Source organism: Hipposideros armiger, unplaced genomic scaffold, assembly GCF_001890085.2.
Source record: "Hipposideros armiger isolate ML-2016 unplaced genomic scaffold, ASM189008v1 scaffold_1779, whole genome shotgun sequence".
Classification (NCBI taxonomy): Eukaryota; Metazoa; Chordata; class Mammalia; order Chiroptera; family Hipposideridae; genus Hipposideros; species Hipposideros armiger.
Window position 1 is genome coordinate 2,561 of NW_017733129.1, and position 8,587 is coordinate 11,147.

At 39.5% G+C, this 8,587-nt stretch overlaps 1 pseudogene; it reads left to right on the top strand.

Moving 5' to 3' along the window:
- The first annotated feature begins 1,053 nt into the window (after window positions 1-1,053).
- Window positions 1,054-2,353, top strand: LOC109378156 (olfactory receptor 7D4-like; annotated as a pseudogene).
- The last annotated feature ends 6,234 nt before the right edge of the window (window positions 2,354-8,587 follow it).

Genomic DNA, 8,587 nt, shown 5'->3' on the forward strand with positions numbered 1-8,587 from the left:
CCACATATGAGGGCCAGTGACACTGCCCTCCACAGCTAAGATGCTGAACAACAGCTCAACCTGGAGCTGGGCTGCCATGAGTCGCCGGCGACAGCGTGGGCTGCAGTCCCTGTGGCAGTGGATTGCCATGGGCTACCGTGTGTGGCCAGCAGCCAGCGTGAGCGGCCAGCAGCCGCAGTGAGCGGCCGTCCAGAAGCCGGCGACTGATCTGCCTCGCCAGAGAAGAGCGCAATGATGGTGCCAACTTGGGCCAGTGAAGCAACGTCCTCCACAACTAGACTGAGGAACAAAACGACAGCAACTTGTCTGTTCCCCTTCCCCCAATTCCCCCAAAAAAAAAATTTTAAAAAAAAAAAAAAGATTATACAGCTAGTAAGCTGGTGGACCCAAATTTTATTTTAGGAAGTCTCACTCAAGATCATGGACTCACTCGTTTTTTGAATCACATCTCTATACTGCGCTTTGGGAGAGTTACATATCAAAGATCATTGTAATAAAAAGAATAGATTATTATTAATAGTAATAGCTATAATTTACTGAGATCCTACTGTGCACAAAGGTATATTTAATCCTCACAAAGAAGGTAATAGCAGTCACCACATTTTTAGAAATAAAATAAAATAAGGCATTTGAGAGTTAACTGTCACATCAGTGGAAAGCATCAGGTCACAGAATAAATGTTGTTTGAATTGAGAATCTAGGAATTAATATTTATTATAGAGCTATTTGAATGAAGGGAGTATGGAGATTATTACAAAAATATTAAATGTCTTCATTTATTTTGGAAGGGTCATATAGAAGAAATTGGTTTATTCCATAACTTCAAATAGAATTAAAATCGGTGAGTAGGAGATAAAAACATTTCTGATACATTTAAAACTGGCTAAATAATTACATTTAAAGTGAAAATGGCTACCATTTGTCCGAGTGAATCACTATCATTGAAGGATGTTATGCAATGGTGGATTCAAAAGTTGATGACTAACTGAGGTGCTAGTTGCCAGATCACTAAATATTGCTTTAACCTTTCTCTCTAGCCGACACACCAGCTACATGGAAGCAGGAAAGCACACAGAAGTATCAGAATTCCTCCAGGTGATCCAGAACTGCAGCCCCTCATCCTTGGGCTTTTCCTCTCCATGTACCTGATCACTGTGTTGGGAAACCTGCTCATCATCCTGGCCGTCAGCTCAGACCCCCACCTCCACACGCCCATGTACTTCTTCCTCTCCAACCTCTCCTTTGTGGACATCTGTTTCACCTCCACCACCATCCCCAAGATGCTGGTGAACATCCAGACACAGAGTAAAAACATCTACATCTGATGCCTCATTCAGGTGTATTTCTTTATGATTTTTGCTGGAATGGAAAATTTCCTTCTGACTGTGATGGCCTATGAATGATATGTGGCCATGTGTCACCCCCTGCTCTACATGGTCACCATGCACCCATGCCTATGTGGCCTTCTGGTTCTATTGTCTTGATTTATCATATTCCGGGTCTCCCTGCTTCATATTGTACTGATGAGGCAGCTGACCTTCTGTACAGGCACTGAAATTCCACATTTCTTCTGTGAAGTTACTTAGATTTTTCAGGGTGGTCTGCTCTGACACCCTCACCAATAACATCATTTTGTATGTAGCCCCTGCCCTCCTCGGTGTGTTTCCTCTCACTGGAATCCTGTTTTCCTACTCTCAGATTGTTTCCTCTTTAATGAGAATGTCCTCTACAGGGGAAAAATGTAAAGCTTTCTCCACCTGTGGGTCTCACCTGTTCTATGGGACAGGCCTGGCGGTCCATCTCAGTTCTGTGGTGACCCACTCTTCCCTAAGAAACTCAGTGGCCTCAGTGATGTACACAGTAGTCACGCCCATGCTGAACCTCTTCATCTACAGCCTGAGGAACAAAGATGTGAAGGGACCCTGGGAAGGTTTCTCAACAGAGCAGCCTCTTGTCTCTGATGGGTCACTTACCTCTGAACTTAGTGGACATTGTCCCTAAAGGTCAATGATGTGAATTTAAATCTGGTTCTTTTTCTTCCCTAAAACCCATGCTTCATTTATTCTATTCTCAAAGTACCTATGACTTTGTTTTTATTTGTTTTGTAGTAGTTTCTCTTCAACAACATCCTGAGTAAAAAAAAATTTCTTTCTTACCTATTTGCAGCCTATAATGATCTTATCTTTCTTGCAGCCATTCCTGAGATTTCCAACATTAGATTTGAAGCACTTATAGGAAGTGCTGACATGGTTTCCCCCAAAAAATTATCTTCTCAAATGTTGATACTCTTCACTCTTCTTGTATGTTTGTTTTTTCTTTCTTTTTTAAAAAACATTTATTGGGGTGACAATGATTACTAAAATTATACAGGTTTCAAGTGTACAATTCTGTAATACATCATCTATATATCATATTGTGTGTTCACCACCCAGAGTCAGTTCTTGTTCCATCACCATATATTTGATCTTGTTTAACCTCATCTACCATGCCTCTCCCCGCTTACCCTCTGGTAACCACTAAACTATTGTCTGTGTCTATAAGTTTTTGTTTATTTGTTTGTCTTGTTCGTTTGTTGCTTTTAGTTTTATATCCCACATATCAGTGAAATCATATGGTTCTCAACTTTTCCTGTGTGACTTATTTCACTTAGCATAATAATCTCAAGATCCATCCATGTTGTCACAAATGGCACTATTTCATCTTTTCTTATGGCAGGGTAGTTTTTCTCTGGAAGAAATGAAATAATAAAAAGTCATTAAAAGGTGCTTATCATATCAGGACTGTGCTTGTTGCTTCACATGTAGAATTGTGGTCCTGACATTTGCTTGAGCTATTTTCCTAATTTTCCCCATTTTTCAGAGAAAGAGGTTGAGATTGGAATGAATTCTAATTTGACACTGAACCCACACTCCTAACTATGTTATCATACCTTTTCTCTAAACATTGATGTAATTTTCAATGCTAGTTTTTCAGGTGATTCATTTTATATTGCATAGGATAACTCTTAGATATTGCTTCATTCTTTGCCTTTTTTCTTCCTTCATTTGTTTTTTCCTTTCTTCCTTTCCTCTTAACTCTCCTTCTTTTTTTTATAATAATGTTTTCTTTAATAATTTTTTATTTTTAAATTATAGTTGACATACAATATTACATTAGTTTCAGGTATACAACATAGTGGTTAGACATTTATATAACTTATGAAATTATCATTCCAGTAAATCTAGTACCCACCTGACACCATGCATAGTTATTACAATATTGACTATATTCCTTATGCTATACTTTATATACCTATGATGATGTTATAACTACCAATTTGTACTTCTTAATCCCTTCACCGTTTTCACCCATTCTTCAATCTCACTCCCATCTGGCAACCAGCAGTTTGTTCTCTGTGTCTATGAGTCTGTTTCTATTTTGTTTATTTGGTTCTTTAGATTCCACATGTAAATGAAATCATATGGTACTTGTCTTTCTCAGCCTGACTTATTTCTCTTAGCATAATATGCTCTAGATCCATCCACATTGTTGCAGGTGGCAAAATTTCATTCTTTTCTATGGCTGACTAATATTCCATTGTATATATGTACCACTTCTTCTTTATACATTCATCTATCAGTGGACACTTAGGTTGCTTCCATATCTTGGTTATTGTAAATAATTCTGCAATAAACACATAGATGTATATTTCTTTTCAAATTTGTGTTTTGGGTTTCTTTGGGTAAATACCCAGAAGTGGGATTACTGGATCCTTCTTTGTCTCTTGTTGTATAGCCTTTGTTTTGAAGTCTATTTTGTCTGGTATAAGTACTGCTATCCCAGCTTTTTTTGTTTGTTTGTTTCCATTTTTATGAAATATCTTTTCCTCATCCCTTTACTTTTGGTCTGTGTGTGTCTTTCTATCTGAAGTGAATCTCGTGTAGGCAGAATATGTAAGTGTTTTGTTTTCTTATTCATTCAGCTATCCTATGGTTTTTGATTGGTGCATTTAATTCATCTACATTTAAAATAATTGTTGATAGATATGTAGTATTACCATTTTATTAATCATATTTTTTAGCCTTTTTTTCCTTTTTTTTTTTTTTAGCTGACCCTTCCTGCCACCTGTTGGCAGCTCAATGGCAGCTCAGCTCAGGCCAGGCATCGAACTGTTGTTGCTCAGAGCTTGCACTCTTGACTGAGCTCTTAACCAACTTAGCCACTCGGTTGGCTCTCTCTTTTTCCTTATTCTTAAAGAAGTCCCTTTAACATTTCTTATAATATTGATTTGGTGGTATGAACTCCTTTAGCTTTTTCTCATCTGGAAAACTCTTCTCTCATCTGGGTGCTCCAGGTGTGTCCCTTGTGAGGGTTGTGTGTGCCCTCCTGTTGTAGTTGAGCCTTGGTAGCTATTTGCCCATCAATAGGAAGGATTGACCCTTGGGCTGATTGGTTGTGAGGACTGGCCATGACTACAGTGGAGGAGCTGTTATGCAGGGGCTGACTCTACAAAGCAAGATTCACTTTAGGAGGGCTCTAGTGCCTACCCAGTCTGCCCTTTGGGTGTGTCATCCTTGGATGCAGCCAGGTGATGCTCTGGTTCAGTCCAAAGCTGGCCACCAGGCATGCCAGCCCCATGACCTCCTGGAAGGGGCCGTGCTGCAGACTAAGGTGAGCCACAGCCTGTTCCCTACCCGGGCCACCTGGCATGAGCTACCAACCAATCTACAGATGGCTACACCTGTGCTGGGCCTAGAGGTACCTCATGGGCCAAGTTGCAAACTGAGGCTGGCTGTTGCTAGTGCCAGGCTTAGGGCTGCTCAGCCAGAGGTATGGGACATGATGAAGCCAGATATTGCTTGTTTGGATTTTGTGAAACTTTGACTTTAGGAAATTCTGCAGCATGAACCAAGACAGATAGTTGGTCCAAAAAGCCACCGGAAGTGGCTTGAGTGGGTCTGCAAGTTGGGTGGGGCAGGGTCTCAGGAAATCACCAGGGCAGGGCAAAAAATATGGTGTTATCCAGGTTGATGCAGATTCAGCTATGGCAGCTGCCTACAGGTGGGATGAGAGATGGCTCAACAAAGAAACAATGGCTTCTGCCAGCTCCTCCATCTGTGAGAATGCTGCCCCTCCAACCTCACCCTGAAGCCTCATCTGAACATAGCTGTATACTGGCACAACTGGACAGAGCGGCTGAAACATGATGAGGATTTTTTTTCCAGATTATCGCTTCATTTTCTCAGCCTGCTTGCAAATGGAATGAGATATGTAAACCAGCAGTTTTCACAACTCACAGCCCATAGCTTCACTACTTAAGAATTGGATTTATTTTAGTTTCTCAAGTACAAAAAAAAAATCTCAGAAAGAATTCTGATTGGCATGATCATGTCCTCTTCCCACACTAGACCAACCAACTGTGATCAGGAAACAATGTTACTGTCAGCCCCTTCAGAACCTCATTTGTTTATTCAATTTATCAAACCTAATTTTACTGAGTATTTATGTGTCAGTCATTATTTTAGGCTCACCTACCTTAGAATAAAGAGAATCGGGGGTAAGGGGAGGACAGGTTGTCATATTAAAAATGGTGGTCTTAATAAAACTCATTGAGGAAGTTACATTTGTGAAGATGGTGAATTATTTAGGTGAGTGCATATCTGAGGAAATAGTGCCCCAGGCAGAAGGCAAGGTTAATACTAAGACCCTGAGGTGGGAGGGAGTTTGCCTGGGGGCAATGTGGCTGGAGCAGAGTGGATGAGGGGGAGGGGGAACACAATAGGAGAGGAGGACAGGCATGGGGGCTGGTCATGATCACGGCCACTGAAGGACTTTTCCTTTCATTTACTCTCAGTGTTTGGGGAGTCGCTGCATAGTTTTCAGAAAACACGTGACATGATCTGATTTAGGATTTTCAAAGATCATTCTGACTGCTGGGCTGGGCATGGATTGTAGGATGGGAGGCAGCCTGCTTGGAGGTGGCTTAAGCAAGCCAGGTATGATATAGGTAAGTAGGACCAGGGTGGGGATAGTAGTGTAAGGGTTGAGAGTGGTCAGTTGGCTTTATTTTCAAGATAGAGCAAAGAGGATTTGTTGTAAGTCAGGATATGGTTATGAAAGAAAGAGAGAAGCCAAGAATGTCTTCATAGTTTTGGTCCTTAACAACTGGAATAATGGAATTGCATGCACTGAAACAGGGAGGGTTGTGGGTGGAGCAAATCTGAAGGAAAGGGAACATGAGAAGTTCAGGTTTTTAAAATGTCAAAATTGATATTCTAAATTGATGAATATTATACAGTTCCACTTATATTTGATAACTAAAGTAGTCAAATTCATAAAGACAGAAAAAATAATATAGATTACTAGGAAATGGGGGGGTGAGGAGCATGAGGAATTAGTGTTTAATGGGTACAGATTTTCATTTGTGGATGATGAAAAATATCTGGAGATGGATGGTGGTGATGGTTGCACAATAATGTGAAAGTACTTAATGTCACAGAACTGTATACTTAAAAACAGTTAAAATGGTAAATTCTGTTATGTATATTTAACTACAAAAAAAAATATGGAGATGTTTGTTTGACATAGTAGAATCTAGAGTTTGGGATAAGGTCTGTGCTGGAGGTAAAAATTGGAGGGTCATAGACATATAAGTAGTATCTGAGGCCAGGAAGCTAGTTGAGAACACCAAAGAAACAAGTGTGAATATGGAGAAGGACCAAGGACAGAGCACAGGGGCACTCTGGGAAAGGAGGAGTAACCTGTGAAAGAGACTGAGCAGGAGAGACCAGTGATGTAGCAGGAAACTAGGAGAGCTGTGTTCTAAAATCGAAGTGGAGAAAGTTTATCAGTAAATAACTGGGGTGAAAATATTAGCAATTCTCAAGAAGAAAAGGTGTGACCCCTTATGAGGAGTATGTCCTTCCAGACAGAGACACAGCTGTGCACTGCAAAGACAGAGACCATCTGGTCAGAGGAACCTTAGATTTTGTTGAACATGTTTCATTCCCAAGGCCATGAAAGTCCAGCAGAGCTCCAGGTATTGTCAGAAAGCTTCCATGAAGACTTTATAAAGCAACATTTTAGATTATTTTCCTAGTCTCCTCCAGTAACCACCACCTTTCCATAACCAGGTAGGAAACAGACACATAGGCAAGAGCCCTGGTGATTCAGTCTTTGATTCTTACCTCCTGTCATATGGAATGATTTATTAAAACAACCCCAGAAGTTCTGGATTTGTTCCTTAAGACTAGTTATCTAAAATTTAGTTATCAGTGGGGCTGCTTCATAGTGGTATTTGGGGGGGGAAATCAGTATACAGTTGACCCTTGAACAATACTGGTTTGAACTGTGGGGGTCCACTTACATGCAGATCTTTCCAGTAAATACCTGTACTATTTTCAATCATTGGTTGGGAGTCCAGGAATGCAAAGGGATGATTGTATTCATTGATCTACACCATTTTATATTGGGAACTTGAGTATCCATGGATTTCAGTATCCATGGGGGATCTTGGAACTAATTCCTGGTGGTCACTGAGAGACAACTAAGTTTTAGGGGAGTCAAAAGTTATATGCAGATATTTGACTGGGTGGAAAAACCTCCATGTTTTTCAAGGGTCAACTGTAATTATAAACATTCACTTGGAGAAGGGAGAGTATCTGTCCTATTTATTTTCAATCTCTTTAAAAAATTACAGGTTTTCAGAAGATTGATCCATTCATCTTATACAATATTTATTAAGAACCTACAATGTTTTAGGTGCTACAAACATGGTATGAAGAAGTAGTCTCTAATATCATGTAGCTGACTTTCCAGTGGGGATAGAAACAAAACAAAGAGGTGAAACAATAAATATAAGTCAACTGTGAAAGGTGCTATGGAAAAAAAATTAAGTGGTCCAAAGCAGGGACCCAAACAGATATTTTTCTGAGCACCCATGTTTACAGCAGAAATACTCACAATAAATAAAAAGTAGAAGCAACCCAAGTGTCCATCAGTGGGTGAATGGATAAACAAAATGTGGTATGAATACAAAATATAATATTATTCCACCTTAAAAATGGAAATTCTGACATATGCTATAACATGGATGAAACATGAAGATATTATACTAAGTGAAATAGGACAGTCCCAAAAAGACAAATATTATATAACTCCAGTTATATGAGGTGCCAACAGTAGTCAAATTCATAGAAACAGGAAATAGAATGGTGATTGACAGAGACCAAAAGTAAAGGAGGAATTGGGGAGTTTATGTTTAGTGGGTAGAGTTTTAATTGGGAAGATGAACACATTCCGGAGATGGGTGGTGGGGATGGTTGCACAACAATGTGAATGTTCGTAATGCCAAACTATATGCCCCAAAATGGCTAAAATACTCAATTTTATGTTATATGTATTTAGCCATAATAAAAAAGATGCAATAGCACAAAATAATTGAGAAAGATTGTGAGGTCTTTCTTTCAGATAATATTTTCAATATCATTATAAAATAATAGACAGTGACTGGAATTTTTTAGAGAAAAATGTTAACATTAGTACTCAACATTCTATTCGGATTTGTAATTCATGACAATATTGACATTTTGGTGTATAAAATTATTTG